Genomic DNA, 23,270 nt, shown 5'->3' on the forward strand with positions numbered 1-23,270 from the left:
TCAAAACATGCAGACTGTTAGAATAGGTCTTCAAAAAGTACAAACCCCATATTTCCCCCCAGGAATGGAAAATAATTAGAAAACTTAAAATAGGTGGTGAATCTGAATAGGAATGGAAGAGCCAGAAGGGAACCATCTAGTGCCAGCTGCACACCAGTTCACTTGCTTACTGACAAAGGCCTCCCCACCTTTAGCAACACAGGCCGCACTGAATCCATTGCGGTTCTGATGCAGGTGCATGGCAAAAGATAGAGAGAATTAGTACTTGCGATACAGAGACAAAAGAGAGAGAAATATCCAAGGCCAACCTCAGCTTCCCCAATGGTTCTTTGCAAACTTACCCCTTAATCTGCTAGGATCTCCTGAAGATCATGGGTAGAGTTGTTGGTGGGGGGAGGAAGAGGAGAAACAGGCTTGGTAACACCATTTGACCCCATGGGATGCTTTGGCATTGGAGCCAACTCTGGATCCTTAAATCAGACACAAGTGAAGATGTAAGTTAAACAAATAACTCAACCATAATAAAATAACTTTGAAAGTTTTTAATTTAAGTTTGCTAAAGTTAGGCTCCTAAATCTATATTCAGCATTATTAGTATAACATTTCCACTGCTGTCTAAATAGAGCCAAAAGTCACAAGAGCAGCAACGGCAAAAACAAAGTAAGATTCTAAGAAGGACCACTGTATATTACATTTGTATCCATGCTATGTTAAAAACTCACCATGCAAACAATAAAAATAAGTTTTAAAAAACATTGGTTGATTTCTGTGACCAGGAATCCAGAAAGAAAAACAATCTGGCTGACCACAAACAGATTTGTTAACATCTGTTTTTGGGGTCTGTCAGCATAATAGAAACTGCAGAGCCCATTAGTCCCTCTGACTTGTCTGCAGCACAGGAATCACTTAACAGTATAGGACATTTGCAACAATGAACCATTAAAAAAGGCTCGGCAAAATTGCATGCTATGAAAAAGGTAATAGATGGGGGGGGTGGATTTATGGGGGATAGATTGTGGGAGGGGGAGGTAATGTGCTCTGCTGTGAATTTTTGGCTGAGACACAGAATGAAGACTATTGGAAGATTGCCACTTTATCTGCTGTTCTCTAGGACAGATGTATGAAAATAAATGCGTGTCTTTATGTACACTAGTTATATAAAAATAATCTGCAGACTCCTTTCAGACCTGTCAAATCTTCAGGAAGGAAAGTACTATGCTGCACTTGAGAAATGTCAAGGGAGCTGGTGGGTGTGACCACCACCATTCATTTAAGATAAGTTACATCTTTTTATATAATAAAAGGTAGTCTTCACCTGAAACAGGCACATTACCTCCCAAAACAAAGGCACGAGACTACTGAGGAATGAACTATGTAGGAGAGAGACTTGGCTGGGTATTGTTTTTAGTGGGGGGGGGGTTGTATGTGAGAGAGAGAGGGACAGGAGAAGCACCACAGAAAGAAGCAGACACGGGTTGAACAAGCATTGAGATCATGGCCCTGAGAAAAAGCACAGAGCGCGAGAACATGGGCTGAATGCTGGCTGATAGAGGCTTGGAGCTGTGAGCAAAGAAATTCTTTCCTGTTTCATTCCTCCTGTGTTCAAAGATACAGGATTTTGTATGCTCTTTGTAAATACATGAGACTACCTCAAAAGATACCTGGCTCCATCATCAATTTCTCCTAACAAAAACAACCCATAGAACCCCAGCTAACCACTCAGATGACAAAGGTACCATTTAACTTTGCCAGTGCTTCAACTCAGTTATTTACAGTATGTCCTATAATATACTTAGTTATTGCCTCTGCTGAGGGATATTGTAAATATTGTGGTAACATTTTTTGTCAATTGTCATTGATAGCCATGTTTTTAAATATGACCATATTGGTGTCCTTAAGTACAGAAGCAGGAAGGGAGCAATAGTCCCCCATCTGTCCAAAGATTGGGAATAGAGTTTAATTTTTTCCCCTCTCTTTGGAGGAGACACTATTCAGAATGTTACTGAAACAAAATTCCTACAAATTAACAAAATTTTGTTTGGATCTGAAACTAATTACAACGATGTAGGCAACTGAAAATTAAATTATGATGTTAGCTTTGGAAAATACCATGGTAAAAGTACTGAGAACTATTTTCACATTGCACAAAATGCTGACTTGTCACTTTTAGTGGTCCATATCTTTGCAGTATTTTTTAATAAAAAACAAATTTTGGTACTTAAAGTTGCTTTGATATTGCAGCTATAAATAGCTTCACCTGTATGAAACAAAATAAATACATTTTCACTGATTTGTGGCCTTTGGAATGGGAAATAGCAAGTATGCCATTTGAAATTTCTGGTACAGACTAATATTTACTCCCTGGGCCCAATCATTTGGCATAGATTACATTGTCATTGGCCTAGCTCTCCACTAACTGGATACCGTAACACATGCCACAATCATGACCACATCTAGTACACAGCAACCCTCTGTCTTGAATTCTAGCTAACAAACTCTCTGCTAATGGGAGGTCAATTAAGTCCCTTGGTATTGCACCCTCTGAAGCTCCACTCCTAGGGAACTGCTACATTCTGAAAATTGGAAATGCAGCTATTTAATTCCATGATTTATCCTTTTAAGAAACAAGAAGCCCATTTTCCTATCATACCAATTTTACACCAATGTAACTCCATTGACGTCTAAGTAGTTATGCCCAACTATTTCTCCAGTGTAAGAGAAAGAGCATCAGGGCCATGGCAACAGACTGAAAAATCTCTATTTAGTAAGGCCTTGATTCAGTAAGGTACTTAAGCATGTGCAGATTTGAGAGACTGCACTGAAGTCAATGGGACTACTCACCAGAATAGTCACATTGGTTCAAGTTACAACACATTAAATACATTGCTGAATAGAGGCCTTAGAGTTCACCAAAAATGTGACTAGAACCAAGAGATAGAAATTCCAGTGGGTCATTTTGTAAGGATATAGATCTCTAAGCTTATTACTTATGAAGTATTTGATATAATTTAATTCACTCTTCCATAAAGACGAATTTGAATATTAGTTCATACATTTATATACACCCACTTTATTCAGAATCCTAGACCTGCTCAAGCTTCACACAGAAAGACATCACACAGCTTCATTTGATCCCCATTGCCACTCAGTTTTTTGGCATTCAGAGAAGAGTACTTTTGGAGGGTGTTTCAGCATGATATGTTGAGAATGTATGTTTTAAGATGATGGGAATATTTAGTCAAAATACTTGAGCTATGTGTTGCCTTAAAATACAGCTGACTTTAGAAGTATGACAGTTTAAAAACGTTATTCTATTAATCTTTTATTGAGAAATAAATGCATTGTTATACAAGTGTTATATCCTTGGGGCAGCCGGTGTAGGAAGCAATCACTTGAGGCCAGAGAGCAGGCAGCTAACCAAAACCTCCATTTTATTTACAGATATACAGAGAGCTCACTCAGCCGGTTGAAACCGGCTGAGCTATCCCTTAATAGTCTAACTCAGTTGCCATAGTAACAAAACCCATGACAACCAAATACACAACATATTCCTCCCCCCCTAATAAGAACATCCCCTAAATAAAACACACACTAAACTAGAGAAGGAGGGTAGACTGCCTCCATTCCCGGCTAAACCCTGGGGATTATTTTGCCCCATACCCGTGGGTTCGCCCTAACTAAAGATCCAGCTGATGAGGAGGCCTTCTGTCTCTAGGTGGATTACGGCGAACTTCTGGTGTTGTTGCACCCGAAAGTACTAGGGGCTCAAGGTCCGCAGCACGAATAGGTGAGGAGGTGGTATCAGCTCGTGCTGGGCAAAGGGGTATCTCAGCTGCCGGCAGTAATGGAGGAGAACAGTCAGGAACAGGTGCCTCATGATTCGGTGTCTCACCAGGAGGGGTGAAGTCAGACCCCTCAACTGCAGATGGGTCCTGAAGACTGGCATGACCTGGCAACAGCTGATCTACATGTCGCCGCCAGGTAAGATTCTCTGCAGTCCGGACTGTATAGGAAACAGGTCCTGTTTGAGTGATGACTGTGGCCGGGACCCATTTAGCTCTGGAAGTATAATTCCGAGCCAAAACTGGCTGTCCTGGGCTAAAGGTTCGGTCTTTGGCTCTGGGTGCCCATCTGATGACTTGATATTGCTGCTGATGTTGCACAGTTTGTCTGGGTTCAGAAGGTTTCAGCAGATCAAAGCAAGTGCGCAGCTGTCGTCCCATCATTAGAAAGGCTGGGGAAGCCTGGGTCGTAGCATGAGGTGTGTTTCTATAGGAAAGTAAGAAGGCATCCAGACGCTTTTGAATGGCGTGTTGTCCCTTTGCTGATTTCAAAGCGTTTTTTATTGTCTGCACAAATCTTTCAGCTAATCCGTTGGTGGACGGATGATATGGTGCTGACGTGATGTGGTGTATCCCATTTGCCTTCATAAAATTTTGAAACTCCTGAGAGACGAACTGCGGTCCGTTGTCGCTCACAAGTTGTTCTGGCAACCAAAACGACTAAAGAGTCCTCGTAGTTTTTGGATAGTACTCTCTGCAGTAGTGGACTGCATTATAGAGACTTCTGGCCATTTAGAATGGGCATCTACTGCCACCAAGAACATGCTTCCTTCAAGGGGGCCAGCAAAGTCAACGTGAATACGTTGCCACGGGTTTTCAGGCCAGTCCCATGGGTGTAGGGGTGCCCACTGGGGTGCATTTCTTACACCCTGACATGACATACAAGCTTTTGCCTTCTCTTCAATAGCACTGTCCAATCTAGGCCACCAAAAATAGCTTCGTGCAATTTCCTTCATGCGCACTATTCCACAGTGACCGGAATGTAGCTGTTCTAACATCTGTGATCTCAGGGGTGGTGGAATAATGACACGCCTCCCCCACAACAAACAACCAGATTGGACCGATAACTCAGTCCGCCTGGACATGTAGGGAACAAGGTCGGGTGAGACCGGAGAGGTTTGTCGAGATTTTCCATGCATCACCAGGTCCATAACTTGGGATAATACTGGGTCAATGCGGGTTGCCTTCTTTATCTGAGTAGCAGTGATGGGTGTATTCTCTACCTGTTCAAAGTAGAAGATTTCCTTTTGGCCACTATCTTGATGTTTGACCGGTAAAGGCAACCTTGAGAGGCCATCTGCATTGCCGTGCAGAGTGGATTTCCGATATTTGATTTCATATGTGTGTGCAGAAAGTATCAATGCCCAACGTTGCATACGACTAGCAGCTAATGGGGGAATGCCTGTGTAGGGTCCAAAAATTGATGTCAGAGGTCGATGGTCTGTAAGAAGAGTAAACTTTCGCCCAAACAGGTACTGATGAAACTTCCTAATTCCAAAAACAATTCCTAATGCCTCACGTTCGATTTGGGCGTAGTTAGTTTCTGCTTTGCTTAGAGTGCGTGAAGCAAAAGCAATAGGTCTTTCTTCTCCCGAAGGCATAATGTGTGACACGACCGCTCCCACTCCATAAGGGGAAGCATCGCAGGCCAATTGCAGGGGTAAGGATGGATCACAAAGTGCGTTAGAACTTCAGAATTTAACAATGCATCCTTAGCTTTGTTAAATGCAACATCACAGGCGTCAGTCCACTTCCAGGCCTTGTTGTGCCCAAGGAGCTCATGAAGTGGTTTTAGCAGTGTGGCTAACTGTGAGATGAACTTCCCGTAATAGTTCAGTAGTCCTAGAAATGAGCGCAGCTGGCTTACATTTCGAGGTGGGGGAGCCTCCACAAAAGCTTTAACTTTTGCAGGGGCCTTATGAAGACCTGCAGAATCAATGATGTGTCCCAAATATTCAACAGAGGGCTTGAAGAATTCACACTTGTCTTTGCGAACTCGTAGGCCATACTCTTCCAGTCTTTGTAGGGTAGCCTCTAAATTCTTTAAGTGATCCTCTTCATTTCTTCCAGTGACCAGGATATCATCCAGATAGCACTGAACTCCTGACAAGCCACACAAGATCTGGTCCATAGCCCTCTGGAACAGGGCGGGAGCCGATGTGATTCCGAAGGGTAGGCGACAGTATCGATAAAGCCCCTTATGAGTCACAATAGTCAACAGCTCTTGGGACTTTTCATCGACGTGCATCTGTAAATATGCTTGACTCAGATCAATCTTACTGAACTTTTGTCCCCCAGCCAGGCCTGCGAAGAGGTCATCGATGCGGGGAAGCGGGTATTGCTCTGCACACAACACTGGGTTGACAGTGACTTTAAAATCACCGCAAATCCGGAGAGAGCCATCTTTCTTCACTATTGGAACGATAGGAGTGGCCCATGAGCTATGGGTAACTGGTATTAGGACTCCATTGGTGACCAGGCGCTCCAGGTCTGCTTCAACTTTTGGCCTGATGGCATATGGCACAGTTCGGGCTTTCAGATATTTTGGTGGACTGCCAGGTTTAATGTTCAATGTCACAGTGATTCCCTTCATACTTCCCAAATCATCTCCAAAAACAGCAGCATGTTTCCTTAGTATAGGGGTTAGACTGGTTTCTTCTTTAGTCATCCGGTGCACTTCTGCCCAGTTCAGCTGAATCTTCCCAAGCCAAGACCTACCCATTAAGGCTGGGTAGTCACCTCTCACCACAAACAGTGGCAATTTAGCCGCCTGTCCATTGAGCTCCACCTTAACAACATGGGCACAGCTTCACCTGTATACGTCTTCAGAACAGTTTTTGTTGCCTTAAGCGGAAGATGCTGTAGCTTTTCCTTATACACAGTCTCAGGAACCAGCGAGACAGCTGCACCGGTGTCTAGTTCCATGCGTATAGGTTTGCCCTCCAATAAGGGGGTTACCCAGTATTCATGTGAGCCTGCTGCCAAAGACAAAACATGCAGTGGCACTTCCTCTTGTGAGGTGGTGTCACCTTGATCATCCTGGGTCTGCTCTAGGGTATGCAAGGTTCCTCTTTTTGTCGGCCAGACCACAGGCCTCTTTTTCTTTTGTTTATAGGCATACTCAATGTGTCCCTTTTTGCCACAGTGTCGACACACCAGGTCCTTACACCAGCATTCTGATGCCTGGTGTCCTGGCTTACCACAGCGGTAACATTCTTGACTCTGCACAGTTTTGTGGGTCGGTTCTTGTGACACTTTTTGCACCCTAGGGGATACACCGATGTATTGTGCCTCCCTTGTAGCCAGTTCCATGGAGACAGCAATATCAACAGCCTTCTGTAATGTAAGCTGAGCCTCTGTCAGTAGGCGCTTCCGTATAGCTTCACTGCAGAGGCCACACACTAACCTGTCACGCAGGGCATCATTTAACATCTCTTTAAATTCACAGTGTTCTGCTAGCTTTTTTAAAATGGCTACAAATTGTACAACTGTTTCATCTTCCTTTTGGTCTCTTTTGTGGAACCTATATCTTTCAGCAATTACCAGTGGTTTTGGGGAGAAATGAGACCCCAGGATTTCCACAATGTCACTAAGATTTAGTCTCAGGCTTAACAGGGTGTAGTAAGCTGCGTAGCAGAGAGTAGGTTTTAGCCCCTACAACAGTTAAGAATATTGGCACCTTCTTTGCTTCTGTAATGTCATTTGCAATACCAAAAAGCTCAAAACGCTCAGTATACACATGCCACTGCTCTGTATTCTCATCAAAAGGCTCCAGGGGCCTGGTCAGAGTAGCCATGATTTTTAGTTTCACTTTCATAGTCAGTGCAAACAAGCAGCTTTTTTTCTTTGTTTGGTCTTTACCTTGACTTCTACTTCCTTCTGTTACTGGAGCAGCACCGGAATCCCACCCTCGTCGCCAGTGTTATATCCTTGGGGCAGCCGGTGTAGGAAGCAATCACTTGAGGCCAGAGAGCAGGCAGCTAACCAAAACCTCCATTTTATTTACAGACATACAGAGAGCTCACTCAGCCGGTTGAAACCGGCTGAGCTATCCCTTAATAGTCTAACTCAGTTGCCATAGTAACAAAACCCATGACAACCAAATACACAACAACAAGGTCCCAATTCTGTCCCAAGTGAGGCCGGTGGAAAAACTCCCCTATTGACTTCAGTCAGAGTACAAACAGACCCTGAGAGATTTATTACCGAATGTCACTTTTCATACCTTACAAAGATGATACATGATAATTCAACTTAACAGAAACAACGTTTAGGTCAAAACCTTATAAGCATTGTCACTATTATGCTTGTTCAGAGATGAATAATGTTGGTTCTCTTAAACTGCCCATGGCCTAGATCCTTCATAGTAAGTTTAACAAATGTTTCTTTAGCTTGAATTTATTTGCTTTCTTCCTCAGCATTTGAAAGACAGAAAGGCAACACAATGTGAACATATTTTTCCACCTCTTCCTTCAAATTACTTGCAGCATTATCTTTTGAAATCTTGGTGATAAACTGTAGTAACATCTCTTTTCCTCAGGAGAGGAAATATTTGCTCAATCTACACAGAGTAAAATTCTATGTTATGAAATGCAAGATGTGCTATTTTAAGATGAATTACTATTAGTCCATTTAAAATACTTTTATGAAAGGGCCAAACTTCTTTAGCGCTTACCAGAAGTTTCTCCCTCAGGCTGTGCTGTTTGAGGTCCATGTCTCTCTCATTTACAGAAAACAGATGGTGGGACAGGGAGTGCAGGGGCTGTAAGGGGAAGAGGTTGAAGCAACCATATAGTCTAATACAGCTTTTATCAGCATCAGAGCAGATTTTACATGTTGCTAAGGACTGAGAATTTGCCCATTTGTTACTGGCATTTCTCAATTTTAAAATAATGAACTGGATCAATAATTGTAAAGAAAACCTTTTACCATTAAACAACCTGCTATCTTGTGAAAAATAAGGACTTAGCCCTGAAGTCGTTACTGCAGATGACGTTCTGGATACTTGTGAAAATTATGAGTAAAAAGGCTTTGCCTGGGATATACAAACAGATGTTGGGGCAGAGCAGGGATTGAATGCAGACTTGCCCCCTGCCTCACAGGAGCACTGAAACAGCTTAGCAGCTACTATTGCATGGCTAAAGAAACAGGCACAACCTGCTACATGCCCACATACAGAGAGGATTATAGTATACAGTGGATCCGCAAAGTTCAGACTCATCATGACTCCAGCCTGCTCCTGCCCCCCACTGCTTTAAGATCCTGTGGAGACAGATTCAGGGATCGATTCATGGCATGGAGACAAGGGGCTGCAGAGTTCTAAATAGCCTCTCCAGTTTCTGTCCTCAGATTTTCTACTATGTCTAGCGCTTTTTTTGGCTGCAGGATTTTATCTTTGGTCCTCACTGGGAAAATTCCAATGGACTTCATGGGGGCGTTGTGTGAGCGAATACAATAGTTAGCATTAAAATGAAAATACTAGAAGTCTCACAGTGAAGACACCCTACTGTCTTCAACTTAATAATTTAGTTAACATTTTAATTATGCTAAATCTATTTTCATATTACCAATTACTCGGCTACCAGATACAATGTTAAAGAGTAAGGTGATCTACCAGTAGGAAAAACTCATTCTACTGGAACCCAATGCTCATTTATGTCTTTAATAATATGTAGTACTTTATAAATGATACATTACTAGAGCTGGCCAAAATTTTATTTTTCCTTGAACATTTTTTAGAATTTTTTTTTTAAATAAAAAAATCACACTCCATTGAAAAGTCAAAAACTGATTGTTTTTTAACAACCTGAATCCAGAATATTTTTTGGCTTCCTTTTGTCAAAAACAAAAAAAGGTACGTTTTTCAATGTCTCAAAATACTGATCAAAACAGAAATCTTTGTGAAAAATCACGTATCAAAAAACAATTCATCTCAAAGTAGACAAAATATTTCAACATCTAAGTATTACTGAAAACGCCAGTACATTGATGGGGTTTGAACAAACATGAACAAACTAAAGACAAGTACGTTTGTAGGCATGAACTTTCATATGTGGAAAAAATGCAGAGTTATGGAAATACATTTTTGGTGCTGTACATTTCCAAAATGGAATGGAAGTAGCCAAGCTGAAAATCAGATGTACTCTTTTGTCCTGTTTAATGATCTCAAAAAATACATTAGATTTATTGTATAATTTAATACATGTAATTGTCCATTTTCTCAGAAACCATTTAAGGAGAAGTGTTTTCTGCTGGTTAGAAATAGGGCATGGGAGGAGCCTTTTGGAGCAATGGATAGTTATGACCTTGTCAGAACTATATAACAACACAAAACCACATGCTGCTCTAGCCTTTGTTGATTGTTTGCTTTTATGAGCATTAAATTCACTCCAAAATAAGAAACACTGTATAGCAGACTTAGCCTGAAGTATATGGGTCATAGTCTGCATGTACTAACTAGAGCAACAATTTATGAATCTGTTGCATTCGTCCAACTGGGGGGAAACAGGGCAAAAACTCAAATATATAATTTTATGCCATTCTCTTCACAATGGAAACCCTCTAGCAACCTTGACTTGCTAACTAATTTTACCATTAGAGTGTAAGGAGGACTTTGGAAGTAAAAAGAAAAAAGCTCGTTATAGGCGGTGTTGATGAGGGTTCTCTCTGCTGGGAATGTGCAGATGGTTTGTGGGAAGCCAAAAAAGTATAATTAAAGCAAGCCATATTTTATATATATATATATATATATAATGTTATGGGAAGGTTGCACCTGCTTTGAATGAGTGCAGATTTTTCCACTCAGAAGATAAACTGGGTGATAAAAAAAAAGCCTGAGGAGTTGTAACTCAAAAGTTATTAACACAAGTAGGAAAAGAAAAAAGGGGGAGTTTATGGCACTTATTCAGTCTTGGGAATATATAAAGGGCTTTGTACTTCTATAAACACCCTTAACCCCATGATCTCAAAGCAGTTTGCAAATATTTGTGTCTCTATAAATACAACAAACTCTTCAGAGCCTGGATGCCTTGCATTTATTTGAAAAATTGAGCATTAAAAGGGATCACGGGTCTTTTAGGCAGGCTGTAGCATACAGGGAGGAGGTGATAAACTATCTTGTAGTTTTGTCTGGAAAATTTTAGATTGCTGAATTTGTGCAAACTAACACAGAGAGTTATGCATGTCCTTAGTCCTATGTTTTAACTATAGCTACACTTCTTCCATTCAAAGAATTAAGAAATACATTTTTACCAATTCATATGTCAAAAGAAAGTGAGATTAAAGAATAGCAAGGTAAACATTTCAATGAGGCCAGAACCTCAACTGGCATAAAGTGGCAGAGCTCCATTGAAGTCAAGCCAGTTTTTGCCAAATGAAGATCTGGTACAACATGTGAAAATAGTAAGACTATGCTCACTATAAAAATAGAAGCAAAACAAATCTATTTTTGGTACATCAGAATTGGTGAGTGAAATTATAGATTTACTCTTGGAAAAGGAAGAGATGCTATCTCAATTTTTTAAGCAGGTCTAATTTAATTTTGGCTTTCTTCTCTCCCATTCAAATTGCACAGCATCTAACTTGAAAATATTTAAATCCTATGACATAACTAATTCCTTTGTAGTCACATTAATATTTCAAGACATAAGAATATCATTTTGTCTTTGAATGATCTGAGTTAGCAGTGTCATCAAGTTAGCTTCTCACTGGCTCCTCTCTTATAAGATGATAATTCATTTCCCAGGAAACTTAGTGACAGCAATAAATAAACCTAAATATGTGAAATCTTCAAGTGACATTTAATTGTTCAACAAAAGCTCAGCAAGCTCAAAATTGTCTAGAGATATGGTAATTTGAGGCTCATTTTTCTATTATACACCAAACAAAGAATTAATGATAAAAATAGTAGATGATACCAAGAGCTCTTTTTATTTTACCTCAGTGCTAAATTTGTCAAGTATGCTATTCATTGATGTTGACCTTTATAGTATACAGTCAATCTACAGTAATATTTCATAACATTATACAACAAAAAACTGAGGTGACATTAAATTCCACAAATTGTCCAAAGAATACATTTTAATAGTATGCAAAAAAATATCAACGTGTGGACGGTGGACTCTCTGTGGGTGCACTACCTTGTGAGCTAGGCATGACATAGCAGCTCTTCTCTCCGTCACCCTCTGCTGATGGTCACTCTGGACCTGAGGTAATCTGCCTCTTCTCAGGACTTAACCCTCTAGCCAGGTCAAATTTTTGTTTCCGCCCCTTCTGATAGAACAAAATGTAACACAACAAAAGATCCTTCTGACAACTCTCAGGCTTTTCCTCAGCCTGTCATTGAGGCTCAATTTTCAGCTTTAAGGTCAACTGTCCTTACATCAGACTTGTATGCCCCTTCCTCAGAGCTGGTAGGGGAACCCAGGTGCACTCTCTGTTCTGAGTTATAGCAGTTAGGTCTGCTCCTTCAGATGCACTGCAATTTCCCTGGACCACTTCTTATTTCCAAGGGCATGGCTACACTTGCGAGTTAGAACGCATTAAAGCAACCCCGGGTGCCCTACCTCACAACATGTCCACACTGGCAAGGCACGTAAAGCGCACTGACTCCGTGGCTAGAGTGCTTCTGGTAATCCACCTTGGCAAGTGGAATAATGTTTGATGCGCCCCTGCTGGAGTGCCGCACCACCAGTGTGGACTCCCTGGCCTGTTAATACTCGCTGATCAGCCTCCAGAAGTGTCCCACAATGCCTGTTCTAGCCACTCTGGTCATCAATTTGAACTCTACTGCCCTGCCCTTAGGTGACCAACCATCAGACCCGCCCTTTAAATTCTCTGGGAATTTTGAAAATCCGCTTCCTGTTTGCTCAGCCAGGCATGGAGTGCTTTCAGTGAATCTTTCCCGGTGACTATGCCTCCATGCACCAGGCAATCCCCAGTATGGAGCAATGGTGAGGTGCTGGACCTCATCAGTGTTTGGGGGGAGGAAGCTGTCCAGTCCCAGCTGCACTCCAGCCGTAGGAATTACGATACCCTCAGGCAGATATCAAGGGACATGATGGAAAGGGGCCATGACCGGGACGCACTGCAGTGCAGGGTTAAAGTGAAGGAGCTGCGGAGTGCCTACTGCAAAGCCCGTGAGGCAAACCGCTGCTCTGGTGCTGCCCCCACGACCTGTCCTTTCTACAAAGAGCTGGATGCAACAATGGGGGGCGACCCCACCTCCATTCCAAGTACCACCCTGGACACTTCAGAGCCCAGTTCAACAAGGCAGGAGGAGGAAAGCAGGAGTGAGGGTGCTGAGGAGGAGGAAGACACCCTGGCATGCCTATGCATGCAGCCAGGAGCTGTTCAAGCCAAGAGGAAGGTAACCAGTTGCGGCGGCCGGTGCTTGGGGAAGGACAAATACCAGAGGAGGTTCCTGGTAAGCAGCTTTTATTTTGGGAAGGAAGTTATTCGGTGCGGGTTCTTGGGATGAGGAGGGTTATGGCTACATGCATGCTTAGATGCGGAATAGGGTGTTGATGTGCTCTCTCACACTGCAGTAATCTCTGCAAAGGTCTCATCCAGAAGTTGGGGAATGCACTTGTGCAGGTTTCTTGTCCGAGTCAGGCTAACATGTCCACGCCACTGTGCCATGAGGGGCGGGGGGGACCATTGCTTCACACAGGCAAGCTGCATATGGGCCAGGGCGGAAGCTGCACTGTAGAAGACCACCCTCCCTTGCTTCCCAGGTCACACTCAGCAGCGAGATATCTTCCAGGATAAACTCCTGTGGAAAATGTGGGGACAATGTTCAGTATAGGGGCCCCTTGCAGCTGTTGGCTCTCCCCAAGGCACAGAAACCTAGAGGACAGTATGACCATGAAACAATCAGTCCCCCTTGCTTACTCACCATTTTGGGGCTCTCATGGGTTATGCCCACTCGCTTCAGGACAGGCAAATTATAATATTGTGTAGACTGTGCTTGCCCTTAAGTACGGGGCAATCATTGCTCTGTTTGGTGTGAACAATGCTCCCTCTGTTAAGTGTTGCATTTTGCCTTTACAGGCAACCTTGAGATCTCAGCCATCTGTGTTAGCAATGGCCGAAAGACTTCAAAGAATTAGGAAGAGGCCATGTAGAAGCAAAGTCTACATGTTGCATGAAGTCATGCAGCAGTCCCTTAACGATAATCTAAAAGCACAGAAGTGGAGGGAGAGTGAAAGGAAGATTGGCCAGCAGAATGAGGAGCTCTGGCACAAAAGTGCGGAGCTCCGGCAGCAAATCACGGAGTGGCTGATAAGCATCCTGGAGCGCCAAGCGGACTCGATCCAGGTGCTGATAGTCATGCGGGCGGAGCACTACCATGCACCGCCCTCCCCTGCAACCCTTGAACCAAAACTCTTTCCCTTGTGCCCCCATGTCACCTCCAACCCACTTTCCCCAACATCTGGGTTCTCATTGCCACCAGCTGCCTCCAGCACCTGTAGCTTCACCATCCAGCCCTGGAAACTATGACCCTTACCCACTGCACTCAACCTCCATCACTCTGCATTATAGCCATCCTGAAGTGCAGCACTTATTGCACAGCACTCCAGACAGGAAGGCTGAGTATGGTAACAGGACATACTCAAATCTGTGATTGTACCGTTCCTCACCCCCTTGCCCTTTCTGTTTCCCAAGCAGTTGTGTTTCTTTTCAATAAATGGATTTTTTGGCTTTGAAAACATTCTTTATTATTGCATAAAGTAAAAGATACCTTAGACCAGGAATGCAACAGGCACTGCAAGTCAGTTTAGCAAACACAGATTCCTACTAACATTGGAACCAGGGCACTTCACTCCTGTGCAGGGTACCAAACATTACTGGTGGCTTTCAGCCTCCAATTGCTCCCTCAAGGCATCCCTAATCCTTGCAGCCCCATGCTGGGCCCCTCTAATAGCCCTGCTCTCTGGCTGTTCAAATTCAGCCTCCAGGTGTTGAACCTCTGAATTCCATGCCTGAGTGAATCTTTCTCCCTTTCCTGCACACGTTATGGAGGGTACAGCATGCAGATATAACCGCAGGGATGTTGTCATCGGCCAGGTCTAGCTTCCCATACAGAAAATGTCAGTGGCACTTTAAACAGCCAAAAGCACACTCCACAGTCATTCTGCCCTGGCTCAGCCTGTTGTTGAACTGCTCCTTGCTGCTGTCAAGGCTCCCTGTGTAGGGTTTCATGAGCCATAGCATTAAAGGGTAAATGGGGTCTCCAAGGATCACAATGGGCATTTCAACTTCACCTATGGTGATCTTCTGGTCTGGGAGAAGAGTCCCAGCTTGCAGCTTCCTGAACAGGCCAGTGTTCTGAAAGATGCGCGCGTCATGCACCTTTCTGGGCCAGCCTGCGTTAATGTCAATGAAACACCCACGGTGATCCTCAAGTGCCTGGAGAACCATAAAGAAATATCCTTTCCAATTAACATACTTGGAGGCTAGGTGGGCTGGTGCCAGAATCAAGATTATTAGCCTACACTCTCCCTGTGACATTGTGTTTAGGTATGGTATGCCAAAGGTGATTTAACTGGCATACATCCAGAATAATTTCACTGGCTTCAGAAAAGTTATTCCAGGTTTTAGACCTATGTCACTGAGAGCAGAATTTGGCCCTTGGCATTGGTACAGTTTTACAAAGTAATTTTTTCTTTTGTTTTTTTGGGGGTGAATTTCAGTGCTCACGAGCGGTGCTGGATTGGCTTGGTTACTTCACAGGAACCAATCACTGTACAGTATGCACTGTCTATGCTTCAACTTCCTCTTTACTTCATCTCTACATTCTTAATTTATTTTATGCCTTGTTATCAAGTTCAGAGTAAATAGTTCCCTGGGTATTCTCCCTCTTATCTTAGCCTATTGACCTATTTACTTATCTTATTCAGCACAGACATTCTGTTTTCAACCTGATGATTCATTTATCTTCCTAATTCTATCTTCCCTCCGTGTGTTCATTACTCATGTCAGGCCAGGCCTCAGCCGGGGTGGTTTCAGGCACAAGCACGTGCTTGGGGCGGCAAGCCACGGGGGGTGCTCTGCCAGTCGCTGTGAGGTGGCAGGCAGGCTGCCTTTGGCGGCATGCCTGCAGAGGGTCTGCTGGTCCTGCGGCTTCGGCGGACCTCCCGCAGGCATGCCGCCAAATCCGCGGGACCAGGGAACTCCCGTAGGCAAGCTGCTGAAGGCAGCCTGCCTGCCATGCTTGGGGTGGCAAAATACCTAGAGCCGTCCCTGGCCTCAGCAACACTTAGGAGCTTAAGTCTCACTGAAGGTCAATGGAATTTAGACTTTTAAGTGCTTAAATCGGTTTTGAAAATGGACAAACTCCTAAATCACTTTCACACTTTTGAAAACTTTACCTTATGTCTACATCCCGAGGCATTTAAGAAATGCTTACATTCCAGATTTTTTGTGAATGTTAGGGTCCAGCATGTGCACAGTAAAGGACAGGGGCAAGTAGTGGTGTTTGTGGCATCTGGATTAGGATTTTCCCTGATTAACGTTTTGTTTGGTTCTCAAAATCTTACTTTATCAAACTTATTGAGCAAAATTACAGTCCTGCTAGGTCTGCATCAGTTGATTTTTTACATCCACAGGCGCACATGATTTAGCCTGTGCTGCACCTTTATGTTTTACACGGTCATTAAGTTTTATCTCATTATAATTTCACCTCTTATTAAAATGAAATAAGTCAACTTTCACATTTTTACCATGGTTAACAGTTCAGTAATTTAAAGAGGTTTATTAAGCACAGTAAGGAGTCCATGTTCTTTAAATACTTTTCTATTAGTTACTCAGTGGAATAATAAATTCAGGCACTTGAGCATATAGAGTACACTCAGAGGTCATGATACAATGGGTGGCGTAGATTCAGGCCTCAAAAACATGCATTTAATTGTTAATTTGGGGTCCTGGCAACTGAACCTCAAAAAGTTAATAATTTTCACTCCCCCCCCCCCCTTGTATAAGAAGCATCAACTCAATTGCCCTTTTCCTTTTTTATCCTCCTCTTCAAAAGGCCCTATGTTGGTGTCACCAGACCTCACAAGTAAGGTTGGCTACATATCAGACTAAGTTCCTTTCTCACTAACAACAGTATAAATTCAAAGTAAATCCATTGTAGTTACTCTTGATATAGATCAGTAGAAGTGAAAGCAGAGTTTGGCCCCAAATTCATAGGGAAGGCCTCTGACATGGGTATTAAAAGGACCAAAATTCATAATCTTTTTGCCATGAGTGTGATGCATACAACTGTATGCTATCACTGAAAATACAGATATTTATTTTATGTAATTTCCTTACTGCCACAAGGATACAGTAACTATAAATTTGCCTTTGTCTAGTTTCTCCCCCCCCCCTTCATTTTAACAACAAAAGCTTTCGTGGGTGTGCAATATGTTTGACACTTTTCCTTGTACTCAATTAGTTCAAAATGAGGATGTGGCTTCTCCCAGGCTTTTACAACCTCCTCTTGCCTAACTGCTTCCTCCAGATTCTTTCTTCTAGCCTCCATGCTTCTTTTTAAGTTGTGAAGCAGAAGAGCTCACATGCACCTCCACCACAAACTACTGGCTGGGCAGCAAGTGTAAAGCAGGAGCATGGTGAGTAGGCATGGGGGAAGATATTCAGTTTTCCTGTCCAGCTGAGAAGAGTACCTCAAAAGGAGGAGTGCTTCTGAGGCATAGACATAGCTGGGTTTTATTCCAGTTAGCACTTCATAGCTGGATTTTGTTTTGGCTCACACAACCAGAAACCACATTTTTCACTAAGTTCCAGTTACCTGACCAAATTTTGCACTAATGGAATTGCACTGATGGAACAATGAGGTTTCACAGATGTAGCAGAGCACACAATTTGAAGACAGTGGGCCTGCACAGGTGTAACTAAGGTAGAATATGGCATCTGGAATCTATTTTTGGTGATGATACAGAATTCCTGTAGAATCCATCTTGATTCCCAGATCAAGTTTGCAGAGCTCAAAGTTTGAATTTTTTTTTTTAGCTTGTAATCTGAACAAATAAGATATGAAAATTATTGAGAAACAAACATGCGAACTATTACAAAATCAGCTTTCAGAGTGAAACTGCATTTAAAACATGCTTTTTCTACACTTCTGCTTTGAATGGACTAAATACAGTTGGCTCTCTCATTCACACCATCATCATCATTTCGGTAACAGATGGGTGGAGCTATAAAAACCTGATAATATAGGAGGGCCCTTGACATACTTGTAAAAGCCTGAGAGATAGGACACTATCATTTGTATGATTTAGCTTAGCCTGGTATCATTGAAACTCACTGTAGAACCATTGTATGCCAGACCTCCACTGTATTCTGATTTGATGTCAAGAAGTAACACTCATGAATGTCAAGTTTTATTATTCCAGTGGGACACATCATTAGTCCTTACAGCTGAAAAAGGAGAAGGATTTTCATTTTACTTTGACAGCTTCACTTCATGACAATCTGCGTGTTTTGCTTAGTTCTCAGTTATTTTCTTTACTTGTTTAGGAAGAAATTCGCTGCACCTGCAAGAAGTCTGATTACTTTGGCTTTATGAAGATAAAATCCTGAGGCAGCACGTCGGGGAAGGGAAATCTGTGCTTTCAATCTGTGACTGTATATGGACTACATTTCAGGGGTCCTCAAACTGTGGCATATGCAACACTGATGGTAAATGGGCTTAATGTTCTATCCATTCACTTCACAGCAAATTTTTAAGATGATGATATGCAAACCAATAAAGTTTCAGAATCACTGAGCTAGAATAATGGGCACTGCTTCTCTCCATCATTTGCATGCGGTGCTTGGGTCACCTAATCTACATAGTCACCGATTCTGTGAACGACCAATTCCCCCTCCCCATTAACTTCCGTAGAGCTCCACAGAGGTCTATCCATTCACTTGTAATTAATATCCCACTTCTACAATCATTAAGATGAGATAACCCTGAAATATGCAAGCCAGTAAACAGAAACACTCAGCAGTCATTACAATGAAAAAACCTTAATTAATGTAGAAAGTGGTTATTATTAGAAACCCATTACTCATTAAAATGTACATTTATAAGCAAGTGTAAATACAGCAGTCACCTAACATAAGACAAAAACCCAATTAGTCTGAACTAGATAAAGCCACATTCTAAAGAGATGTAAATTTTTGGCACCTTCTGGACATGAGAGGCTTTTAAAACCAACCCAGGGACTGAAAATGGTTTGAAGTTTAAAAGGATCTCAGAAAAAGCACTAATAGAGAATCCTTTGGTTTCCTTCTATTTAAAATGGGAGAGTTTATAAAGCATTCAATAAAGACCTACTTGAAAGAACAGATCTCCTTGCTGACAGCAACTGCTAATTATGTGCCAGTTATGATCACTTAACTCATGTTGAATAGTACCCTATTTTATAAATATTCCCAAAGAAGCCAATGGGCAGATCCTCAGCTTTAGACCATGTGAGAATTTGCCCCGGTGGGGATATTGATGGACTAAAGCATTGTTGCAGTGCTCCCAATAAACTAGAAACCTAAAACACCTCAAGAAACTTTGGAGTTCAGAGAAACTTAATATACATGCAATACAGCAAGTGGTAAATAATCTGAAATTCCTGCCTACTGGCAAATACTATAAGACTAGAATGTTTCCATTCTGAAAAGTGATTAAGTGAAATTCTCAAAGTGGGATCCATACTTATCTAATTAATTTTTATGTTACTTGCTCATTTCATAAATAAAAATATTGTTTTTCTAGCTGCTGGCACTACAAACTCAGCATGAGCTCTGAAAGAGAAGCTGTTGAGGGTTTTCTTTCCCCCCACCCTGTCTCCCTCCATTAGTATATATTACGCTTCATTTACTCATGTGCAACCCATTGTCTTCATGCTATGCTCTCACTTGACATTGCAAATGTAGTGTCAACAATGGAGTTGTATTGGTGTAACTGACTGATAAAGGCCAAATTTTCAAAAGACCTCAGCACCCAACAGCCTCCATTTAGACATGTAGGTAAGTGGTCAAATTTTCAGATGTGTTTGACACTCAGCAGCTCCCACTGATAACGAAAGGTTGGGTGCTTGGCACTTTTGAAAATCTGGCCCAGTTATGAGTACTGAGCACTTCAGAAACCTGACCCTTAATAAACCATCCTGTTGGCTATTGATAAGAAAATCCAGCTCACTCTCCTGGCTGTGTTGCTTTGTTGTGCTGAAAGGAAAAGTGTGCAGGGGGGAACCCACACATGAACCAACCTTACTTTGGTGCTAAAAATAATCAGCTATGGCTCCATATCCACACAGGGAGCATAGCTGTTATGTATAGAGACATTTGTACACAGTTGCTTTTCAATGTAAAGCCACACTTTAAATTACTGAGTAAAGGGACTTTTACAAATAGGGTGACCAGGAAAATTAAATTATATATCTCCCATCAAACCCATGTGTACCATGTCTGATGGATATTTAACTCAAAGTTCCATAAACACAGAACCTGGTGAGAATGGCCCATACACTTTTCAGCAGTTTTCCATACTAAATCAGTGCTCCAGCTGTGTGGTTGCAACAACACTGAAAGTTGACCTGGCCGCCTCTCCAGACAGACAGATGGGTGGCTGAGCCAAATTTCAGCGAGTGGCATTGCAACTTGGCACACAGGGACCGGAATTCCCCTCACACTCAAAGAAATGTGAATTGGTGCCACTGCCCAGAGTATCTACCTTCTGATTCTGTTTTCCTTCTAATCATACTATGTTTCCTTCTACTATAGATATGGGATTATCTTTTCCTCTGTCTTTTTCAGGGTCCCTCTCTATTATAGTTTCTTGATCTGAAGACAACTGTTTTTGACTTAGCAGTGATTTCACTGTTTGAAAATTGCATATACAGCAAAATATTTTGTTAAGTCTTTAAGTTTCACTTGGAGACCTATCCAGTTCTCATGGACTTCAGTGGCCATTGGCTCAAACCCTTAAAGCAAGACATCAACTCCACATGTAGCCTTTTTTAAAAAAGTAAAGTGAGCTAAAAGTAATTTCAGATATTATAGCTGCCTTTAAGGCTCCCTTACAAATTTTGTGGTTTTACAATCACTTTCTCTCTCTTCCCTGTTATGTTAAGATCCACCCAAACAGTTGAGAAAACTAATTAAACAGAGGAAACTGTGAAACTCAGTATTTATTTGTTCTCAAATGGACAAAGTAAATACTCTAACAAAAATATCCTCTCTAATCTGTGTCATTTATACTAACCGGAGGTGTTATTTGTAATGTCAGGGCGGGTGCAAGCAAGGATGTTTCGTGCCCTAGGAGAAAATTCCACCCTGTGTGCCCCCCCCCGCCCTGAGGCGGCCCCCCGACCCGGGGAGCCGTGCAGCAGCTCGCTGCCCCAACTCATCTCTGCTCCGCCTCCTCCCCGAGCACGCTGTCACTGCTCCACTTCTCCCACCTCCACCTAAATGCCGACGACGACCGGAGCGGCCAAAGATCCGGCCGCCGAGGTTGCCACCGAAGGACCCGAAATGCCACCCCCTCAAATGCTAGTGCCCCAGGCCTAGATCACCTAATGGGTTGCACCGGCCCTGATGGTAGTGGTAAACAGTTTTCACACAAATACAGAACTTACAAATAACACTTTTGAAGTGAAATATGTGACATGCACGCGTGTAGCTACTTAAGTGTACACTTGACAGGGAGTTTGCAAGCTCCACTAGCAAAGTCTCCAAGACCCACAAGCTCATACAGTGAAGCTTTTTGCTGAAGCAGGGGGATCACGGAGCAGGAGTGGAGTGGCTAGAAAGTGGGTCCCAATAACAGGAAGGCTGTAACTGGTACAGTAGGACAGTGCTCTGCAGACAGTGACGGCACCCCTCAATCAGCTCTGCCCTTGCCTTCTGGTCCCCTTTTCCATCCCCAGTCCTGCTAGAACTCCTGCTCCTCCAGTCATTGATTCAATCCAGGACTCCTCTTCCACTTTGATCTGGCAGAGCTTAGGAACTCTGCCAGAGCAAAAAGATTGAGGAATACTTGTGGAAGTTTCATATGCCCCAGGTATGCCCTACTCTAGCACCTCTGTTGTTCTGGAAAAGTCAGCAAACTCTACCTGGAAGAGCTATCCAGATTGCTTTTGAAATCTGTTTAAGTGAGCCTGAATGCAGGCCTCAGAGACCAGCTAGCCACTCACTGGAATGTATGACAGTTTTGGGTGGCCCAGAAGCATTTGGATAGTTGATTCAGAAGAAAGGAACTGCAAACCACTGGCTCTGGAGCCAGGAGTTTACCAGTTTTCCTTGCAAACTCCTCAACCCAGAGTTCCAGTATTTTTAAGTTTTATTTGCATTTTATTAAATTATATTAATATATTTCTATAGTGCCATATATGAGTAGCCAGTGTGCACGTGAGGAGGGGATTACATGGGGATTCAGAGTGAGTTCTAGGGATGTACCACATGCATGGCTGGTGCCAAGAAGGGGTAGAGGAGGAATGAGGTGCAATGCATGGTTTCTATGAGTGTTGAGGGAGGGTGCATGGGCTAGTATTTTCCCTAGCCTTGTTCTTGGGAACGCTGAACCATTTTGACTGAAATTTTCCAGAAAGATTTTGCCTGAAACAGACATCCAACAAGAAAAAAAAAAAACCCAAATGGTTACAGTTTGGCAGAGTTATAAGAAAGTAACAACAGGTTCTTTTAATAGAAAGTGTTAGGCGACCTTAGTAGGCTGGACTTCCAGCCCCACCTATAACAAGAATACAGGACTACATGGACCACTAATCTGACCCAGTATGAAAAATCTTATATTCCTATGTCAAGAATGAAAGCACTTGTTTTGCTATTTGTATACCTCTGACAAAGGAGACCACAGGCACTACCTCATCACCAGTGCACAAGAGCTGAACCTCAGCTTCACTTCTCCCACTGTTCCTCTGGGGCTCAAAAGGAAGAGCTGTAGGGGCAGAATGGGGAGAGTGCCTGTGGCAAAGCACGGCTCCAAATCCAGGGGTGAGTGAACACGGGGCCAGGAAATCTTTTTGTAATTTTTTTTTGCTTATGGTTACATGGTTTGATTTATGCCGAAACAGGTTGTCCCTGCTGAAAAATCCTTGCTGATTACTGCTGTTTAGCTTCTGTTGAGTCATCTCACCAGCTTACCATATGGAAACATTAAGTTTTCTTCACAATATGCAAAATGTAAAGCTTTCTTCTGTATTTTTCCCTTCCCTTCCTAGTCTTTGGCTTCAACAACCACTACTGTGTCTCAGATTGCCTGATGGCCTGCTCCTCCCCGTAACATTTGGGGGAAAAAAAAACAAAAAAGAGATCAATTTCTAAGCGGCACTCATGTCCATTTCAAGCAAAATGGCTTCGTTGGGAGATGTGTGATAGAGAGGATAGGTCCTAACTCTAGTCCCTTGCATGTACCTGTAGCTC

At 42.6% G+C, this 23,270-nt stretch overlaps 1 protein-coding gene across 1 annotated transcript in view; it reads right to left on the minus strand.

Annotated features, from left to right (window-relative positions):
- Window positions 1-340: 340 nt before the first annotated feature.
- The window catches only part of LOC123343391, a 55,982-nt gene continuing 33,052 nt past the window's right edge, over window positions 341-23,270 (minus strand). Inside the window, exon 2 of the transcript XR_006572222.1 lies at window positions 341-470. The gene's annotated coding sequence lies outside the window, so the exon portion shown is untranslated. The remainder of the gene's footprint in view (window positions 471-23,270) is intronic.

The sequence above is a fragment of the Mauremys mutica genome, chromosome 10, assembly GCF_020497125.1.
Source record: "Mauremys mutica isolate MM-2020 ecotype Southern chromosome 10, ASM2049712v1, whole genome shotgun sequence".
In the NCBI taxonomy this organism is placed as follows: Eukaryota; Metazoa; Chordata; order Testudines; family Geoemydidae; genus Mauremys; species Mauremys mutica.